The sequence below is a fragment of the Euprymna scolopes genome, chromosome 11 (assembly GCF_053919585.1).
Source record: "Euprymna scolopes isolate OS-2025 chromosome 11, ASM5391958v1, whole genome shotgun sequence".
Classification (NCBI taxonomy): Eukaryota; Metazoa; Mollusca; class Cephalopoda; order Sepiida; family Sepiolidae; genus Euprymna; species Euprymna scolopes.
The window spans coordinates 12,532,851-12,557,099 of NC_136492.1; positions in this window are offsets into that span (position 1 = coordinate 12,532,851).

The window sequence follows — 24,249 nt, forward strand, 5'->3', positions numbered from 1 at the left end:
ACAAGTTTTTTTTTTAATATAGATCCGCAGAATATTGTGATAAGTGTTTCAGTGTGAACAGGTATGTTATAATAAATGATGGGGTTTTTCTATTTTATTTTTACTTTCATCATAATTTGCTTTGGTTTTCATACCCCCAAATTCGGAGATATCTCTTTACAACCCTTCCTTTTCATAACCTATGATACTTTCATGAATCAGAGTCCATTTTCTGTAGTCTGTTTTTGAACCTAGTATATATATATATATATATATATATATATATATATATATATATATACTAGGTTAAAAAAAAACAAAAATATATATATATATATATATACACGCTCTTACAGACCACACTGACGAGCAGATTATTTCCAAACGTGAACTAATGTTAGTCGTGAACCAAGGTGTAGTGCACACTATTGTTTAATGATATGTGTCGGCCTGTGCGATTTTTAATTTAAGAGTAATTGTGTTTCATATTTCCACTCTAACTAACCATTCAAATTAAAATTCTTTCAAAACAATTATGTTTTTTTTATTTGTTTACGAGATTAAAAATAACAAATTTTAATATATTTTCTCATTCTAATTCAAGCTAGGCCGAAATGCTTCTGGATCAGCTCACGATACCAACATAACTTTTTGGTCAGGAACCAGTACTGATCTCTCAACATTTCATGGTTTCAGAAAGTTCATGCCGACAACGAGAGTCTGGAAGATGATGAGCGTTATGGTCTACAATCGGATGTTGACAACGATCAATTAAGAAGCTAAGTCGACGCCAATCAACGCACAACTGTTGGAAAACTTTCATCTGAATTAGGCGCAACGCATACGAGAATTTCGCAACTTGAAATATTGGGAAGACAAACAAACTTGATAAATGAATATATATATATATATATATATATATATATATATATATATATATATATATATATATTTAAAGTGATGGTTGTGTAGTTCCAACGAGAAAAAATGTATATTTAAAAGCCTTCAACAATTGTGGGTATTTTTAAAAGGTTTTCATCATATTTTTATTTAAAAATATTTTAATAACGCGTTTCGAGCTTAGGGTGCGCTTTCTTCAGATGTTTTCGTAAAAAGTGTTTCTTTAAAATGGGAGTTTGAAAAGTTATGTTTAATTACAGAATTACTGGATGACAAACACTACTATAAACCCATTAGTACCAACATAGATAACACCACCATCTCAAAACTCACAAAACTTTGTACAACATACAACAAAATATTAAAAAAGAAAGAAAAGGACTTCCTCACAAATTTCATTACAAAGACAAACAACTTCTACGGACTGCCTAAAATACACAAATCTGGTGTAATAAAACTTGCCATCGATACACAAAACTCAGAATATATTAGCGCTCCAAACCCTAGTGCCCTTACATTTAGACCCATTGTAGCAGGACCAACTTGTCCGACAAGCAGACTTAGCAACTTAATAGACATCTTATTACAACCTTTCACAGAGCTACATAAGGGACGACATCCATTTTCTTACTCCCTTACCACATACAGTAGAAAACGGGACACTATTAGTTACATTTGACGTTAGCAGTTTTTATAGTAATATACCCCATGAATTAGGAAAAGAAGCAATACTATTTTGGATCAACAGACACGCACAAACACTACATCCTAGATTCACAAAGCAATTAATCATCGATAGTATAGATATAATCCTAAATAATAATTCCTTCGAATTCAACAATGGCAACTACATCCAAACACTAGTTACAGCAATGGGAACGAAAATGACATCGACTTACGCAACCCTTACATTAGCCTACCTAGAAGAAACCTTATATGAAAAGATAGAACAAAAATTTGGCCACAGCACTAAAATAATGTTTGTAGAATCATGGAAAAGATACTTAGATGACTGCTTCATCCTATGGAAACCCACATGGGGGGGGACATCACAGATTTACACACCATACTCCAGAACCTACACCCAAAAATTAATTCACCAAAGAACAAAGCTCTACAGAATTACCTTTCCTAGATATACTGATAAAGATTAAAGACAATAACATTATCACAGACATGTACCGCAACCCTACAGACACCCAACAATACCTACACTTTAAAAGTCACCACCCTAAAAGCTGCATAAAATCAATTCCCTACACCCTAGCACGTAGAATCTGCACCATAATCACGGACAATGACCTTCGGAAAATCCGACTCAAGGAACTACGAATAAATTTAAGAAAAAGAAAATACCCATCACAACTTATAGACAAAGGGATGAAACTTGCGACAAATATACCAGTAGAAGATTTGAGAACCCCTAAAGAACGAAACAAAGAACAAATCCTAACATACGTCTCCACACACAACACAAACAACCCAGAGCTTTTCACAGAGATAACGAAAAACCTCGCCCTACTTAACCAAAACAGCAAACTAAACAACTTCCTTAAAACAACAAAAATAATAAAAAACAAACGCCAACCCAAAAACCTAAAACGCATTCTTACCTCATCCAAACTCAATCAAGACGCAACAAAAGGAGTCACAAAATGCAACAAACAACGATGTGGAGTCTGCAACATAATATTAGAGGGAAACACATACACATTTATGAACCCCACACGAACATTCAAAATTAAAAAAAAAATACCTAGATTGCACCTCAAAAAATGTGATCTATATATTAAAATGTCCAGCATGCGATAAATCCTAGATAGGCGCTACAAAAAACTTTAGTAATAGAGTAGCCCTACACCGATCTAATATCAAAATCGCAGAAAATAGACACCTGCATGTATCACAACATATACACACATACAGTGGAGGCAGATTCGAGATAATGCCCATCTTCCAAACTGACAACTACTTCTACTAGCTAACACAAGAAAAAAACCTCATAGCAAAGTTTAACCTCGCCTTAAACATCTCTCCATAATTATACACATAAATAGGCAAAACACAAAATGCACTTACATGCACCCTCATACACGAAACAAAAGAAGCACAATAAAGCACGCGCACACTTTCACGTGTGCGCGCGTCCATATCCAGTACAGTACCATTTCTCTTAACTAAACAAACAATTAGAAATTATACTTATGTATGTGTATGCGCGCACATATGTGCATGTATATATGTGTGTGTATGTGAGTGTATACATATGATTGTGTATACGTGTGTGTGTACATACATATATCATCTATTATCTATGCTCCATCTTGTTTGTGTGTGTACAGGCACTTATGTTTGGGTGACTGAATACATGTATGTATATGTGCTTGGATTAGAAAAGAAAGAAAACTTCAACCAATATATACATAAGGTAGGATGTATGAATATGTATTTGTATGTGTGATTGTAGGTGCATGTGTCCATATATATATATATATATATATATATATATATATATATATATATATATATGGGTGGATGAATGTATACGCATCGGTATGTGTGTGTGTGTGCGTGCATGTATATACATATGTATGCATATGTATGAGTGGGTAAATGTGTTCGTTTGGATATGGATATACGCGTATGTGTGAGCCCCTGCATATGTCTCTCTATGTGTGTGCATATGTGTGTATGTGTATGTGCCTACATAGTATGTGGATGTTTGTGAGTGTGTATGTACATACATGTATATATATATATATGTATGCGCATGTATATGTCTGTATATGTATCTTCTCCTACCAAGTCTCCATCTTACTTGTGTGTGTGTGCGTGTACTTATGTTTGAATGATTAAGTGCATTATGCATGCGTGTTTTGGTTGGAAAAAAACAAACAATATGTGCCTGACATGTTAGTGGTGGATGTGTGTGAGTACGTGTGTGAGTGTGTAGGTGGGCATGTATATATGTATGCTCCTACATATATTTCTATGTATGTGCGTGTGTATATGTGTATGTGCCTGCGTGCGTATGCGTGTGCATGTGTACATGTGCATGTATGCATATGTATGCTTGTGTGATTGTGTGTGAGTGCGTGCTATACATGGGGAAAGAAAGTCTTAAAAAAAAACATTAAAAAAACATAAAAACCTTCACCAAATGGACCAAAAGCGCCCTCTTTGAATCTAACTTTGACCGGACACTTTGAACACTTACGGTTGGAGACAGGATGTATAAGACCACATCACTCTGAAAAACGCATTTAGTATCAGCTGAGGTAAAAATAACTTTTCAAACTCCCATTTTAAAGAAAAACTTTTTACGAAAACATCGGAAGAGAGCACACCTTAAGCTCGAAACGCGTTATAAAAATATTTTAAAATAAAATATGATGAAAACCTTTGAAAAAACCCACAATTGTTGATGGCTACACACTTTTAAATATATATATATATATATATATATATATATATATATATATATATATATATACACACACATTGTATTGGGAGTTTTTTAAACGTTTTAAACTATATAAAAAAATTACTTAATTTTTATATTTTTTTTATTATTCCTTGGAAATTATTTAGTCAATAAGTCATTTAACCACCTGCAATCGCTGCATTTTGAATTCACAATGGTCCCAATGTTATTTCAAGGACTAGCATTTGTCTACCATGAAACTGTTACGGGGATTTAAAAACAAAACAATATATTAACCACGGCTCCCTGGAAGGGTTCATCAAACACCATCCCCTTTAGTCACAAGAACCAAAAAATGTTTGACCTGGTTTCCTGCCCCAGATTAATTTTATCATAAATGTCTTCTTTACCTGTGAGACTCATGCTTGTCTCGAAATTCAAAATGGATGTTTTTTCTTTTAATTTCGCAGTGTCTTGCATTTATACCCTTAGGATTAATGAATTATTCTTCCGGTAATGCCCTACTGTTATTATTACTTTATTTATATATTTACATCTTATTTATTTTTTATCTATAATGTAAAGCTGAATGTGTGTGTGTGTCTGGTCACGAATATGCGTCTATATGCTTGACTATTTAAAAAAAACTGATTACATATAATGGTAGAAGATGTATCGAGACACACGAATGGGTATGTTTGATATGGCAGAACGGTGGTTCATTAAAATTGTGGTGTGTACGTACGGGCCTGGTCCACAAAGTATGGAAATAAAAATAAAAATATTAAAAAAAAAGTTACAAGGGTTTTTGATATAGATGTACATAATAATACTTTGATAAGTATGGTATAATAAAATTGTGGGGTCTGCGTTCCATAGAATTGAAATAGGCAGACACTTTAATAAAGACTTTTCATAGTTATCTGCGTAAATATACTTTGATAATTATGTTTCAGTTTGCAGAAATATGGTATAATAAAATTATGGGATGTTCGTTCGCGCCTGACCTCCATAGGATGGAAATGTGTCACAAAGTTTAACAAGGTTTTGTAATATAGATCCACAGAATATTGTGATAAGTGTTTCACTGTGAACGGGTATGGTATAATAAATTATGGGGTTTATATATTTTGTTTTTACTTTCATCATATTCTACTTTGGTCTTGATACCCCCAAATTCGAAGCTATCACTGCACAACCCTTCCTTTAAATAAGCTATCATACTTTCATTAATCAGAATCCATTTTCTTTAGGCTGTTTTTGAACCCAGTTAACGACGGGTACATTTGCTAGTAAATATATAAAAGTTAAAAATAATTATAAATATACAAATTTATATATATATATATATATATATATAGTGTGTACAAAAAATAGGTAAATTATGTGTACGTGTGATAGATAGAAATATATCTAATAAAAATAGACAATATGAGCAAAGCTATATCCTTTAAATATCAATTGAATTTTAGGTTTCTGCTACTTCAAAAATACGTTATTCATGCTGCCATTAATTATATTTATTTTTTATTATTTTATATTTATTTTTTAGCTTTATGTAACGATCAATCCTGAAAATTTCCGTCGTTCCAGAGGTTTCGCACATATTGCATCTCTGATAATAATAATAATTGTTTCTTCTTTCAAAACATTATAAATGAAAACGCAAAACGCCTATGCATATGTCAAATAGAATTAGTGTAACTGATGCTATTTCGAAAGTTACAATATTTGCTTTGGACTGTGTTGTAAAACTTCAAATTGTATCATTTGGAATTGAGTAATATGATTTGGAATTGAGTAATATGATTATCAACATGTAAAATATTTACACACATAATGTTATATAAAATGTATGCATATGCCTAATACATAAACACATACGTCGCTCCTTTTAAATTCTCGTACAATACGTAGTGTCGAATTTTAATGCCAATTTTTAGGAAGAAAGATATTTAGCTTGAATATTTAATAAATAGATTAATTGCTTTACAATGGCTTTATTCACTTAAACAAATCATTTAAACGCATTTACAAAACGTTTCAATAAATGTTCATAAAATTGGAGATTAGTAATTATTTTTACACAATAGTGTTCGTATTTATATTACATCCAGAAAATATGCATATCATATCATTTTAGTAGATATTAACACATCACCAAAGGAAAGAGAGCTAACTTATCAATATGGAAGTTATGACATATTTGGTTTGTGTAACTTTAAACCAAATTACATATTATTTATGTATATGTGTTAAGATCTACCGGTCATTTTGAATAAGGGCTGATGTGTTCGTTTTTTGTATGATCCGGAATAATTGAACTTCAAGGTAACATATAATAGGAAGAGAAAGACTATTACTAGGGATGAATCATTATTTTGGAATACCGAAGTGTTATAGGAGCTGTATTTTTAAGAGTGTTTAAACCAGTTAATTATGCTGTCATGTCAAAATAGTTGTTATGTTTATATATTTATCAGGTCTTGTAGGGGCATATCTAGGCAGTAGTGATGATGAATTTCCTAGGGTGCAATATAGGATCTAATTATAAAGAATAACTGTGTATATAACGACGTAGTGTAATTACGTGAGACGGGGATTGAAGAGTTAAACATAATAAATGTGTATGTGGCATCTGTTAATGTAAATCTACGTCAATTGTGTGCAGAGGGGAATTTCTGCAACCAGATATTGTCTACAACAATATATATCTATATAATTATAAAACTCAAATGATCTTTTAACGATATATGTAACCCACTTTCGTGTTTACGGCACCCGGTTGCGCATGCGCGCCTGACCGGCGCACTGAAATATTTACGTTATTATTTCGAAATTATTATTTAACATGGAGAGTTTGGCGTTTAAAATAACTTAAACGTAATACAGAAATGAACGATCTAAAAGAAAATCAGACAGTATTAACAATTGTTTATTTGGATAATTTTAACCCGAAAAAAAAACAACAAACAAAGAATTGGGACGCTGAAATATTAACGTTATTATTTCGAAATTATTATTTAACATGGGAAAGGTGAGGTTTAAAATAACGTAAACGTAATACAGAAATTAACGATGTAAAAAAAGCAGATATATGAAAATTTGAATTAAACTATAATAGGTATTATGGTATCTGTTCAGTGCACATTTACCTATAAGAATGGCCAACCACTTATAATTCAGTAAGTGTAATTTTTTATTAAAAAAATAATCAATTATAATAAACAGAACGACTCATAGTAATCGATCTATATTCTTTTTTTCATTTTAATATACTTTCATAGAAATGTTTCTGTTATGTAAAAAAAAACAATTATCTTTACGTCGCAAGTGTCACGCTCATGACCACAGATGTTTCTCTAGTTTGTCAAAACCAGAAGTGACATTGGTATTTCTGTGATTTATATTAACATCTGACGTACAGTCTTTACTCAGCGTACTATCAAGATATACAAAATCATCCGTGACATTTAACTCCTTACTATCAACCAAGATGTTTCGTTCAACATATCTATAGGAGAGGAATGCATAACATGTTTTCTTTAGGCTGATGGTAAGTCCAGAAGTATTGCAACCCTTTGATAACTTGTCCATAATTATTTGCGTGTTTGTTTCTGAATGTGTATCAAGGTGTGCACCATCTGCATGTAAACGTTTAAGAACAAGATTCTGAAAAGCTGTCGACTTTGTATTTGTATTGTATAACATTTTTTAACATCACTATCACAATTGTTAAAAGCATGCAACAACATCACAGCAAAATACATGGAAAATGATGTAGGTGCAAATATATCAACTGATATTGGATCAGACAGGGATCTATTAAACTTCCTTGCGGCTTTCATATTATGGTGCAACTGTTGACGCATCTCCACAAACTAGTAGGACAGCCTAGTTCGTAAGAATCTTTTAAAGTGCAATTCGGTTGCTGGTATCAAGAGTTTTTGTCAGATCGACAAATAACTTGATACTTAAGCAGTAGCTGCTTCGTATATTTGCCATTAGCTGTCATGGAGAGAAATCTGCGGACAGATTTAAAACCATATTGATTTACTGGGAAAGTTCAGAGACAAATCAATTTCAGCCTCTGTTGCATTCCGCTGTCTCTTCTACAAGTACTTTAATGATGAATGCTCTGACGAAGAAAAATCACCTGCACCCCCTCGACGTAAATGCCCCCGACAAACCCGACAAGCAGACAAATACCACCCATTCACAGTAGCGATCCGTAGGTGCAAGAAGGCCTTCTTCTCATATAGTTTCTTCCCCAGAATTGCTAAACTTTGTAACTCCCTTCCGAGATCCTACTTTTCCAAATGTACTGAGACGCAGAAGTTCAAGTGTAATGGGAACATACATCTCCCTATCATCTCTCTTCAGAATAGCCCTGCAACGTATGCCCCTATATTAGCACCCTACTTCGAAGTAGTGCTGTGCTTTGTTTGTGATAAAAATTCAATTTCAAAAAATCAAACAACAACATTTCTGTTAAAACATTTTTCACTGCTTGTAGCAAAATAATGCCTCTATAAGCACAACACTTAGATATTGACCCCTTTCCTTTATAAATTGGGATTATTGTTGCATTAATCCCATCTCGGGGGATAGTATAATCATGGCAAACAGTAAGACCGAGTGTATGGACCGCGATGCAAACGCCATCATCTCCAAATAACGATAATTACAATAATATCTCATCAAGTTCTTGTGTTTTCCTTTAATAATCTGTTAATAAGCTGTTCATCTCATCGATGTTGGGATGACTCATCATCTCATCAAAGCTTACCATTCTGACGGAGGCTATCCATAACTATATCATTTACTTCAGCCGGTTTATCAAAACGGTCTTGAAATTGTTGTTATCGTTCTATTATCCACCCAATATTATGGAAAAAGGAAGAAAATGTTTGGATTTCCGTGGTACATATTTTGGACGCTATGGCTTTAAAGCTTTTCTGATTTCTTTTCACATAACTTTCTAATTTTTTACGGTCATAGTAATGTGGGAATCTACTCACTTTTTGGACCACCATGTGTTCTTTATTTAACGTGTCTCGCGCTATATTTTAAACTGTTCTTCTTTATACAATTTTTTCTGCAGTTATCATAGCTTATCTATTAAAACATTGTGAATCTTTTTCTTCTCTTCCAAAAATTGTTTGATTGTAGATCTCTCAAACCTGTCTAAGGATACATTGAGATGTGTGGCCACCACTACCCGCCAGATACTGGACAGACACATCATAGATTTTTTTTTTAAATCAACTTTCACTATTTAGAATCGGGGTAATAACAACGATTTCTTCTGACTGGAAAGTCTGTTCTTTGGAAAGTTTTTGTGTGCCACAAACGTAACGAAAGTGTATATATATATATATATATATATATATATATATATATATATATATATATATATATATATATATATATATGTATATATATATTAAATTGACTATCACTATTTAAGATAGGCATTTCTTAAAGACTTTATCTGTTCTTTTGGAAAGTGTTCGTGTGCCGCTGACGCAGCAGTAGTAATAACAGCAGCAACAAATTGATGTGCAATCAACGGAATTACACCGCCAGAGTCTTATATATTACATCGGCATGATTAAATGTCTATAATATAAGTTAGATTACATTATGATTTAAAAATCCATATATATATATATATATATATATATATATATATATATATATATATATATATATATAGTCATCCACATACAGTACTGTTTCGCTGCTTCACAGCTCATCAGTGCGGCTACACAGGCAACTACCTCAAGCCAGGATTTAAACCCGACCGTCTGTACGACAGTCAAGGCTCCTGACCATTACGCTATTGGCGGCTGCTGAACGAGTAGTGAATTTAACGATGTTTTGACATCGTCCGAAATACCTCTGCTCGATTTGTTTACACAAAGAGCGTCGCTTATATGCTAATGGTAATTCGTGTATCACTTCTCAATATGCTCAATTCAATACGAGGAGACTACATGTGACCCGTTGTTTTAGTATGTTATATTAGCTATGGGATTAATGTATGCGCGTGACACTTGTGATGTAAAGAAAATATTTTTTTTTTACATAACAGAAACATTTCTATGAAAGTATATTAAAATGAAAAAGGAATATAGATATCTTTCTATGAGTCGTTCTGCGTTCTGTTTATATTTTTTCTTAAATTACAGTTATTGAATTATGAGTAATTTAGCCGTACTTATAGGTAAATGTGAACCAAAAAAATACCATAATACTTAATTTTAAATTCAAATTTTGATATAACTTTTAATTTAAACGCGAAAAAAATCAATTGGGACGCTGAAAACGTACACAGTAAAACAATACGTTTTATTGTCGCGTGATGTATTTGTAACGCAAGTTAAAAAACACATATTTTCAAGGTTATTTATATATGTTTGTATAATAGAAAAATGTATGTGTGTTTTTAGGAAAGGTGTATTAAAAAATGGAAAAATAGATTTTAAAAAAGAAGGCGGTGGGTAGATCGTCTTGGTAAAATGTTCTTATGATTGTCAACGTAGACGACGAAACACGTGTCAGTGGATGATTATATTTTATATATATATATGAAAATGTTTATGTAAGTATACATAAATATATGTATATATATATATACATATACACATATATATATGCATATATATATACATATACATACACACACACATATATATGTATATATATATATATATATATATATATATATATATATATATATATCCCTATGCCAGCTTTCTGGCAGTGAACTCTAGAAGAGTGTTTTATACATACGAAAATAGTGTAATAAGAGTGCTATATTTATGCATATATATATATATATATATATATATATATATATATATATATATATATATATATATATATATATATGTTTAGGGGTTCAGCAATATTCCATACTCTGGGTGTGAAAAAAAATCATTTCCGGGGAGATGGATATAAGCAGATATTGAATTGTTGCCGATATAGAGGAGTGAATATTGGTCAATTTTGGGGGTTTGATGTGAAAACGAACGTGCCGATGAATACACACGGGCACATATATACATATATTGGTAATTTTATTAAAATAAATGAACCTTCATAATAGTTTGACTATGTCTTTTATTATTTCTTTAATATGTCTCCTACATATGGATTCGTTTAACATATTACTTTTCTCTTCAATCTAGCAATCAATGTTTGGATAAGGCAGCGTACTTTGTCCTTATTGATTTCGTCCATTATCTTGAAATGAATGACCTTCGATGAACCATTGACATTGTGAAGATGTAAATTGCAATTACTTTCATCAATGCCACACACATGGCATTTAAAGGGAGATAAATCCAAGCGCAGCTGTTGGCTGTCATCATAAAGGGCGTATCATGCCAACCTATTCATTTCCACAAGGTCTCAGATCTAATGATTCTCGCTACATTGTGATATTTGAAACTGTAGTTACGCTCTGTATAGAAACATGACCGAGGACGCCAATGCATGTCTAAAAAGTTCTTAATACTGCTCTATAATCTAAGGACTCTCATATATAAATTGGCATCGTGTAGAATATTATATGAGAATCATCAACATCTTTTTTCTTTTATTTTTACTCACGTTCACTCATAACAAAACATATAACCACTTAGATGTAAGGAGTTACTGTTTTGGACTAAGCCTAGAAAATATAAACAAGACGGTCGTTTACGTTACATTTAAACTTCTGAATATCAGTAACGCCTTGGAAGCAAATGGCTGGAAGTGAATCCGAATGTGGAGCTGTTTAAGAAAAACTATCAGTGTAGAAATCTTACTGATATTTAGACATCTCAACAATGTATGGATGTGATTTTCTTGCACAATGGGTTCATCGGAGATATGTAAATTCAGGGGGCACAAATGCAACGAGTTCATCAGAAAAAAGTGCATTAAAATACTTGTAAAACTTGGACAGGGATGTCAAATCCCGGCGATGTGACAGAGCTTAGTTGACAAAATGGGACCTATTAGACTGAAGACTTGTTTTTAAACTTTTTACAAGGATGAGAGACTAGTTGTAGGTTCAGCAGCACATACCTGCCAACGATTCTCTATAAATTAGCGAACGGTGGTTTTGTAGAGATACAGGATATTCTCAGGTGTGAATAGTCTTCTAGCACGAAAGAGAGAACCCAACTCCTTAGCAGCAGCTTTCGTGAATGTATTCGTTCCAGTTCATATAGCCCACGAATGTTAAGTCGATGAGTTCTAAGAACAATTCTCATATAGGGTTTTATTTCTCATTGATATCTCTTGTTGGATAGGCTTCTTGTAAACGTTACAGGAGAGCAGCTGAATCTTACATGCATTGAACGTTACTATCCATTAACTGTCCCATTCAACTACGGTCTGGATGTTATTTTCCAAGAATTCGGACATTGCTTTAGATATGTGTATATCTCTACTTTCGCCGTGCATATTGAAGAGCGTTGTATCTTCAGTAACTATAAGAATCTCAAACATAATCTTTTCCTTTGGTTTTCTGCTACTTCCTTTTAATGTACTTTTGATTATTAGTAGTGACCCTTATTTCCGGTAAAACTCAATAATAATTTGAGGAAAAATGAATCATGTCGTAATTATATTTAACACCTAAATTTCTAATCCTATTTATACTGAATTTGGCGTGTAAATTCAACTTCATTTTATTAATATTGTAATATTATGAATGTTGATACTCATCATTATGTGCTCACTAGGTGTAGTCACATATTATCAACTTGTGGTGTTCACTGGAATGTGAGTGACAACAACTTTCCTCAGATTTACAGTACTCTCCACCTCTTTCGATAACCTTTGCCAAAGTATTTGCGTAATCGCCACAACCGTTTACCATTGTTTTGTCATTGGCAGCGATTATTGATCTTCAATGAAATTTCAGTAGCAATAAGCGTCCCCAAGGTCCCAGTCCTTGTTGTACCCAACCAGCGGAGGTCTAATACGTGCTTTCTCTCCTCAGTCTTTCAATCCTTTTTGACCCACATTATTTGGTGCGGTGCCCGTTTATGGTGACACTTACAAAAAAATTATACAGTTTCAGTTTTCATGATTCCATTTACAGGTCTTTTGTATTTTACATCTTTCCCTATTTCTGTGTCCAGTTTCTGCGTGTACTTCATGTATGGTATTTGTCTGCACATTCAAATGTTTCCGTTATATTTCTGCAGGTTTTATCATTGTAATACGTTGTATCTTCTCAGCTACCCCTCTGATTACAAACTCTCCCATAATGTTTTGTCAAAGTCTTTCGGTACTGTTCCCATCGCCTTAACTATTAGTGGTGTTGTCTGGATTTTCTTAATTTTTTCAGATCCCTTTGAGCTCTCTGACTATTTCTATATATTTGCTCTGCTTCTCAGTCCCATTGACTTTCGCTCTGCGTCTGCTGACAGTACTGTTCCTTCCTGTAAGCTATTATGACATCTGCTTTTATTCGATGGATAGGGTTATCTGTGTGTATATCCATGTCCCATAGGAGCTTGTGACTTTCATTTTCCAGTACTGCTGCCAGTTGTTCTTTTACTATTTGTCTTTGTGTTCAAGACGTAATTGTTTGCATAATTGCAAATGTACTGTCTTCCCCACTTAATCGTGTCTATTTAATTTTTTTTGAGCTAGGGGACTGTATTAACTTATGAAATTTATTGTTGGTCTGTTTGTCCGTTGGGTATGCAGTTTCTGTTTTCTTGTGTCTTGCGACCATTCCTTTAATGTGACTTTAATTGCGTTATCTTGTGCGGCTGTTTTTAGTGACTCAGTTACTCTGTGTAGGTTTCCTTTTTGTAGCAATTTACAAGTGAGCTCATTAGTTTCTGTTTGGTAATTCTTATGAATCGTACCTGTAGCCTTTTCTCTTCCCATTATTTTTATTTCGTCGTTTTATTCCTCCTTCTCTCTTTTTCTATCTTGTTTATTGCTTCTGTGTGTATTGCTGCAGTAATTATGATTTTAATGTTCTGCATTATGTATATTTCTAATGCTTTCTAGGTGTTATTTACATGGTTTTCTATACACACCATCCATGTTCCTTCGTCGTTCCTTTTCATATATAGTCAGTTCGTGTCATCATTGTGGTGTAATGCATTGTTCGTTATCATGAGAGTCCTGGTCTTCTAATCCAGATTACTTAGTTCTGTTTTTCGTTTCTTATTACTGGCACTGCCCACGTGTCTATCCATTTAATTAGGTATCTGCTATATAGTTTAATGTGGATGGTTTTCCTTGTTACTATTCCTCTTCTTCTTTTTCTTCTTCTTCTTCGTCTTCGTCTTCTGATTATTATTATTTATGCTTGTAATAGAAGCACATCCAGTTTGATACTTCTTACAAAGTTGTGATTTACTGGTTATTAATACACACACACACACTATATATATATATATATATATATATATATATATATATACAAATATCAACTGTTATAGCTTTCGAGAAGAGATGTCGAAATATACGCAAACTTTATACTAAGAATGCCCATTTCGACGCCAACACTCATTCAGTACGGCGACTTATCAAATTTAATTATCGAACTGGAGCAGGACCTGAGCTTAAACGAAATTACAATTCTAGAAAATGACAAACTATTTGGAATAGTCTCGCAGTTAAAAAATAGCTAATGAATAATATCAGAAAAAAATTATCGTTGCGTACATTTGTCAACTCAAATTTTAACATTAAGGGAAGTGTATAAAATATTTTGTTTATTCAATTCTTTACAGAAGTTAATCATTTACCACATTCCTGTTGGCGTACTTAGTAAAGTTATTGTTAAACCAAATTGGAGTAAAACCTTTTTTAGCGTCGATATATTAAACATATATACGTACTATATGGAACAAACAATACGAAGGAAACGGGTTGACACGGCATCGCTAAGTTCTGTGAGAGAGACTCGTCATCTCCAAGAGTTGTTGCTCAAAATTTAGTTTTCACACATATAGTGCTGAACAGTTCGACGGAATTATTTTAAGTTAGATACGAAAAGTCTCAGTTCTCGAGAAGAAGGAAATGATTTCCGATAAAGACAACAACACTACGCAGTCTGGGGTTCCGTAAAGGAAGACGAAGAAGGAAAATCCAATCCTCGCCAATCCGTTAGTTTGTTACAGAAACAATCGCCTCCAAATTCCACTGATCTACGTAATCAATAACCACACGGCCTCGTAGTTCGCTACACACCATGTTCCAAGTGGTCTCCAAACGTTACCTCTATGCCAGCGAACGCAACCAATTAACAAACGGTCAAGTTCACATCTCGCCAATCCTCGAAGCTACGATATCGTGTTTCCCATATACGCGACTCACCGTAATGGCAGTGTTCCATATTTCGGATCAATTACTGCCCTGCACGCCAGACAGAAACAAATTCAGTTACATCGTAAGTCTAGATTCATGTTAACACTTCTCTCTGGTTTCAAGATCACACACGTGGCATTGCGGACGTGGTGGTTTGTTACGGGCACATCTACGAAGGGGAATTGACTGGACTTCATCATCTTCATCGGAGCACATTCGACCAGCACGGCCTGCTCACTAACTATGCCGGTGATTCGTTCTTTTGAATACCACTGCCTCGTAGTTCGGTACACACCATAGGCAAAGTGGTCTCCTGCCGTAAACTTTATGCAAGCGAACGGCAACTAATTTGCACACCTCTAGCCAACCCTGTCAGCTACGAGATCGCGTTTTTCATAAGATCAACTCACCGTAATACCATTGTTCCTTCATTTGGATCAATTACTGCCTTGCACACCAGACACAAGCGAACCACCTCACGTCGAAAACTAAGATTAGTTTGACATTTTTATGTCCACCACATATATTTCGGACTTAACTTAATCTGATAGGCAACAACAAATAAAATAGCAGAGATATTTCGAACATTTTAAACAACATCCATTAAATACTAAGACAAATCTTAACAATAATATTTAGAAAAAAAAGTGAATTCCAGCAACAATTGGAACAAAAGAAATCACAGCAACAGAAATTGCGATAAGAAAGACAATAATTGAAGCAGCAAAAAAAGTTATCGACAACAAGGGTTTTTTAAAAAGTTATCCAAGCAACAGGCAAAATAGCAGAGAGAGAGAGAGAGAGAGAGAGAGGGGGGAGGATAGAGAGCTATTAAATACGAAGATAATTCTAGCAATAATAATTAGAATTAAAAAGTAAATTTCGAGAACAATTGAAACAAAAAACAATCTCAGAAACACCAATCATAATCAGCATAAACAGCAGCGACAAAAGAAGACGTTTAAAAGTTGTTCAAACAAAAGGTAAAATAATATAATTCACTTTTAGGAGCAACGAGGTGCCATCAATAATTCCATGACATTTTAGTACAGGCATTTTAATTTGTCGTAGTCTCTTGAAAATTATATATGTTATTGCTATACATCTTATGATATGACTTGACAATTCTTATGATTTCAAGCTGAAATAAACGATTTTAACAGAAATTGGAATGCACCCTATTAAAGCATAATTGCTACATGTGACTTCCCAAACTGTTATCTAGACGTGAGGACGCTTTAGAAGTACGATATTCAGTATAATTCTGTTTTACACTTGTGAACTATGCCACAAAAGGGCGTGAAATGCTTCAGACTACTTTTGAACAATCTTTCATGAATCAGGCATCCGATTTTGAGTGACATAAATGATTCAAGTAATGCAGGTAGTCTGTGACGGATGATGAGGTGTGTCGAAGGAGTGAGGACGTAGGACCATTATCGTTGATTGGCCAAATAAATAACTCTATCTTTGTCACTATTTTACTAAGATGTGCATCAGGACTATTCTTCAACCCACTAGTCCCTTCTGACTATTCCTTATTCCCTAAGCTCGAGAAGACCTTAGAGGTTGTCGTTATAAAGCAATTAAGGAGACGAAATAGGTTCTGACCAGCGTCATTGACTCGCTCCAACAAATGGACTTCAATAGGGCTTTCCAGAAGTTGTAAGACCAATACAAAACGTGCAGTGTAGCTTGATGAGATTACTTCGAAGGGGACTTAAGTATTATGTATGTACTACTAATAAAAGTTAATTCGCTGGTATATTTGTTCAACATTTGTAACGTGTTTTCGTATGTGTGAAACTATATTCACAGAATAAAAAGCTATCAATATTTTGACGGATATGATTCACTCTATTGTTACGAGTGTAAAGAACAGAATAAAATATTAAATACTGGAATTCAATTTTTCAAAATAAATTACGGAGTATATATTTTAATCAATCAATAAAATTTCTTCTTTTAATTTTTCATACTCGGAATATTTGTTAATAGATTGTAGATCCTTGGGAAGTGGTTGTGTCACGCATGCAGGTACAGATGACATACTGTGTGAGACAATAAATTTAATGCAATTATCAAGTAACATGTTCAAATATTTAATACTTGTCCAAAGTGTAACGAAGTAAGAATTTTTATCTAGTATTATTAGTATTCTGAAACGTAACCACAAACTTATGCTTTAAAAAATAACGAAATGAAGGATTGTGTTTAATTTTTTACCGGCAATTGATCCCTAGTTTAGTCACATAAATTGGTGCGAGTTGAAAACAAACGACGTCAAAATTGCGCCTGCGTTTCTTTCACAATGAAACGTTGGCTTCTTCTCAAAGCAGTGTAAGCAAGAAAAAAAGAGTCTCATTCGAAATTCTAAACAATCAGTGTTCTATTTCGTTTTTCCTAACCTCTGTGGTCCTGGATATGACCTAAAACTATATCCGATGGTGAGGCCCCAGATTGCGGGCCTTGGGGTGTGTGGAGCCACCCGAAGTGGTAGTACCTGTTAGGGCCCCAACTATGGGTAAAACAGAATCCGACTTAAAAAAACAAATATACTCCATTAAAAATCGTTCTTCAAAATCACTAGATGCAGGATTAAATAGCCTGAAAAAGGTTGATATGCCGTAAAACAAAAACAACCAACCAACCAACCAACCAACCAACCAACGTAACCTCTGTAATTCTCTTTTCGCCTTCTTCCAATTGACAGCAACCTAATGGACACGGGATAAAAATTATCACTGCCCTGAAACAAAAAAAAACAAACGTCTTTTATACTCTCGCGTCGAACCGATATAGCACTTTAATTTGCATTCATCTTAATTTTCTGTAAGGGAGGGGGTCAAGGTTCGCATGCTTGCGCTTCCTCACAGAGGACATACACCAACCGTCGTCGCTTGTTACTCTGGCAATACACACCGTTATAACACAATGAAAAACTAGCATCTAATGAATATTAAATAAAGATTATAATCGGATTAAGGCTGAAATCATATAATGCACACGCACTATATAACGAATGTAAATCTTAATAAATAAACAATGTAATATGCTATCCGTTTTGTGAAAAGCATATAAAATAGATAAAGATAAATGTGCATTTTTTCATAAGTGTCTGCGGACACATGTACAAATAAAAACAACTTCTTACTCAAGCGTTAGTGTGGTTTTATTTAAAAAAAAAACTAAATGAAGGTAGTTAAAAATGCATTACCTAAAGACACATAAAACATTGTTACTCAATCTATACGTCAGTTATACAGAAGAAACCTAAAATGGTACATTCACCACGGCTAACGAATACAGAAAATATTTTCAGAGGATAGTAGGTACAAAATTAATGTAAACTTTCGTTCATGGTGAATATCATAACCGAAAGTGTATATACTTACTTCTTCAGAAATAAAACATATTTTAGTCTGGACTGAATTGTATAATTTGATTCATAGAATTACTGATGTGCACTTTGAATGTTAAATCGATTTTTAAATATAATAGAAATGTTCCATTTTCGGATATTTAATCTCAATAAATGAGGAATGCAAAAGGTAGGCGTAATTTTAAAGGATAATTATATATATATGTGTATATATATATATATATATATATATATATATATACATATATATATACATAGGAATCGCCATTTATCAGAGCCAAGGGGCCACTCAAGGATAAGGGTTAAAGAGTGCACAGTAGAAATTGGACAATATAGTAACCTTTAGCAATGGAGATTCGGTAAATTTGTTAATTTATATGGAACGTCTCATCAAGAACTTGGCCACGTTAGACTTGAAGACAACCATATTGTAGTCAGCTGGAAAGCAGTAAAACAGAAGTCAATTCCACAGGCGTGCAGTTCTTAGAAAGAAGCTTTGCTCATGGATTATACGTTTAGATTTAGGCAAAGATAAAGAGTGCGGGAAAATAGTGATATTGTTTTCAGCTAGACGGGTGTTTCTTGTGAAATTTTTGCAGGGGGACTATAGAATTGAGCTAAACCGAGCACTTGCCATGAAAATAATGATAAAGTAGAGACAAATATATATAAAGAAAACTACCAAATTAGTGTATGCGCTGATTTTGCAACGGGATTTAATGGATAATTGAATGACAATTCATTTCCCCATACAATTCTTAGAAAAATATTCATTAAAGTAAACTCAAGTAAAGCTTTTTGAATGTGTTTGAATCTGTTCTTCTGGCTTTAGTCAGTGAAGAATGTTGATGTCCCTGATTATAAAAACACATAACTAAATTTGAAAACTTAATCGTTTTTGATTTGAAATTTAGAAACTTAATCGTCTTTGATTTGCCCAGATCAACACTAAATTACTTACTGGAATAAGTTCGGAGTTATTTTTAGCTCCGAACTTTTTTCTAGTAAGAAATTTTATGTTGTCCTGAGAAAATATGCAATTGTATTGTTACTAAAAGTGAAAATGAGATACAAAACTTAGATCAGTGTTTCATAGGTTTTAAGAACACAGATCAAAGCTGATCTAAGAAATATACGATTTGATCTAAAAGAAAATGTTTATGGAAGATTAGTGACAGAAATTAAACGAAAACCAGGCCAAGATATGAAGAAAGCTAGTGAGAAACTGTCCAAACTTGCTAAAATTTGCTTTGTTAGAATAAGTAAGTGTGTGCGTGTGTGTGCGGGGGGGGGCGAGAGAGAGTGAGCGAGAGAGAGCTTCTATATATAAAACTTCCGGTTAAGCTAGAAGATTTCCTTAGGAAAGTGAAACACGTTGAATTAAATGAAGAAATAAAAAAGGGAAGTGCCGTGGCGCAGTGTTTTACATGTGCACAATTATTACTATGAGTAGATGGAAAAATAACGTCGGTTACTTTACAACTTTAAATACACAAATAAAATCACATTTTCCATCCAGAGATTTTACGAAGGAAATTGTTAATTAGCAGTTACGCGTATTGGTCTATGATTAATCACGATATAGAAATGTGCGGAGACATATCGCACGTCTACGTAAAAAAAAACGATGGTCAAACCGTACTGTATAACGTTAAAATGTTATAATCAGATCAAAAAGGCATTCACTCTCTGGTAATGCAATAGTCTGTCAGGCCGGTATTTAAAAATCAATTGCTTCAGATTTGCAAGAAATTTGATCCATATTCATTAGATACCTATTTGGAAAACTTTACAGTATTCCAATATATTTTAAAAGTCCTAAATTAAACTCAATTTCTAGAATAAACGCTCGTAGGGCTCAATAACGTGGAGCTGCTTGCTAGCTGACTATAACATCATTTTCAAGTTCAGCATAAACAAGTTTTTGATGCTGTTTTCTAAATTAAATAAACGTATCTAATTTTCACTACCGCCGATCGTCAGAATACCAAATAAGCTTTTTTCTTGAGTGGCCATCGGATCTTGATAAGTTGTGAATTATGGTAAAAAAAAAAAGCAATCATTCATGGGCAACTTCGGATTTTTCATCCACTCGATTACATGTCGACTATGCAGCGCCTATAATTGAATCCTATTACTTGGTCGTTTTTGGATAGTTTCACAAAGTGTCCAGAAGTTGTTAAGTGCTAACATCCGACGGCAGCAATTACGATAAACGCAGTTAACGTAATTTATAGTCTATTTGGAATCCTAAAAAAGAATTAAACAATCGATAACAGATCACAGCATAAACATCGATGAGCATTTAGCACGTGACTACGTTATGTAAGATAAAAAGGAATGGCAGAAATATTGTGGACTAATGGGTAATGAGTAAGTTTTAAACGTGTGCACAAATGAAAGAAGTATTCAGACCTGTTTTTTGCAGTTTACTCATAGATGCAACCCTGATTACGACGGTATATTTATCGACGACAGAGTTCATGTCGGCAGAAAAAATACTTTTTATGTTTGATAGTCTGTTGCCTATTCCGGCAAAGATATAACCTATATAAGAAAAAAACAAATTGTTAAAATATATAGGCCAGGAGGCAGTGTTGTTTTTGCAAAATTTTAGTGTTGGGAGAATGTTTTGGGAAAAACGAAATGTTAAACAAAAGTCAGTAAGTCAGGTCATAAATGGCATAAAAAGAAACAAATCTCGCGCAAAAGACATTGGCATCAGTTAAGACTTCGACACATAACGAAGTCCACAGAAAATACCGAAAAACTTTCCAATGCCACTTCTATATGTCTCTTTTGAAACCTCTATCAGTATAAGTAAACGTTCTTTAATCGGGAATTCCCGTAATTTAAGCCAAGCGATATTAAATTAAATTTCACGGACAAGTTTTCCTCAGAGAGAAATGATTTTATAAATATGAATATATCCGACTTTTATTTCTTTACAAGATTGACTAATTAATTCATAATTACTGACTGATGACGTCACTTAGAAGAGACGTCGTAAGGAACGCACGCCTCATGCTAGTAAAACCCGTTTCGACTACGGCACTCATTATGGGTGTGCAAGGTCAAGAGAGAGGGAGGATGGGGAGGATTTAATAACCACACGCCCGTGCTTCTGATCTGGTTACATGCGAGTTGTGGACCGGGGCGTTGTCCTGCAGGAGGAGGGTACCTTTGCTGATCTTGCCCCGCCTCTTAATTTTGATAGCTTCCCTTAATTTCCTCAAAACTGAAGCATAATAGGCTCCTGTAATTGTGGTACCCTTTGCCAGGAAATACGTCATCACTACTCCGTCCTGGTCCCAGAAGATTGTGAGCATGACCTTGCCAGCGGAGGGCTGCATCTTTGCCTTCTTTGGAGGTTGTGAGTCCAAGTGCTTCCACTGCATTGGCTGGTCTTTGGTCTCTGGATCATAGTGATGGATCCAAGTGTCATCCTGTTGAATCAGTCTTTGGAAAAACTTTGACTCATCTTCTTTGCACATCTCCACATTCATCCTCGAGCACTCAACGCATTCTCGCTTCTGGAATTGTGTGAGCAACATAGAATCCATCTGGCAGACACCTTATGCATATGCAAATGGTCAGGAATGATAGTTTCCACAGACCCTGTACTAATCTTGACATCTTGGGCAATTTGGCGAATATTAATTCGCCGATCTTCCAAAATGGCAGTCTCAACTTGACGGACAGATGCTTCAGCAATGGCAGAAGGGGGCGACCAGGTCTGGGACCTGTTGCCACAGATTTCCGACCATGTTTGAATTCACGATACCAGCGTTTTACAAGGTCATATGATGGGGCATTATCACCATAAGTTTATTTCATTTCATCAAAAGTTTCGTGTGGAGTGCGTCCTTTCAAATACAAAACCCGGATCACTGCTCGACATTCAACAAGCTCTATTTCACACCTGACTCAGTTCAAACACCTGTAAACCAGAAACCCTAATTAGTTCAGAGATGTAATTTTCCACATACCGTCTGACGAAAACATAACGCGGATTTTCACTTATTCGAATACGAGTTAACGAGAAAAAAGATACGATCACATTGTCAACTTACTTTTTGCGCTTTTTTTTAAAGCGTTTTCGCGTCAAACCAGACACGTTTGCTTCGCCCCAAATCGGAACCTAAACTGCTTGCAAGAAAGCGAAAATTATTTTGCTTTCTTTCTTCCTCTATTTCTTTATTTCTTTCTCTCCACGTTTTCTTTTACGTCAACTTAATGATATTACAGGTGTCACCGTTGACTCATTGAAAACACTTAACCCTTATCTCTTTCTGCACTAACCAACCTCCCAGTAAAATCACAATTACCAACATGCCGGCGTAACTCGGAATAGATTAAATATCAATAGTTTTAGTATATCAAAAATTATTTACAGAAATAGTGACTCGCATCTGCGTCTTATTTTCATACGTTCAGGTTTACGAGCAATATACAAGTCTATTGCGATCACTGTTTTGCTAGTAAGGTATACACGTTGACTATTTAATGTACTCTAACGATTTCACACGATGGTGGCAGTGTATATAACGTTGGTCGCATGGTATACGAAAAAGTGTAATATTAACTATACTAAAAATTAAAAGCTCATACATAGAAAAATAATATAATAAAATAATCACTGGAGATTTATTGCATTACTTGATCTCCTTCAGAGATAAGGCTTTCTCTATATATTAAGATTTTATGAGGAAAATGATAATCTCATAAAAACGGAAAATATATTATTGTACATTTTATGAAGAATTTAAACATTATATGTGGTTGGCTAATAAGATCGTTTCTTTTTATTCTTACTTTTAACACTCAGTGAATATATATACTTATGAACTGTAGACGACCGAGCGTCATTGTCTGGTTACTTGAATCTTGTATAAGTATATATATATATATATATATATATATATATATATATATATATATATATATATATATATATAAGTATATATTGTATAAGTATATATATACATATATATATATATAAGTATATATCGAGAAGCCTATATAATGAACTATGCATATATATATATATAAGTATATATATAAGTATATATATATATATATATACTTATATATAAGTATATATATACGTATATATATACTTATATATAAGTATATATATAAGTATATATATACATACATAAGTATATATATATACTTATATATATAGTTATATATATACTTATATATATACTTATATATATATATA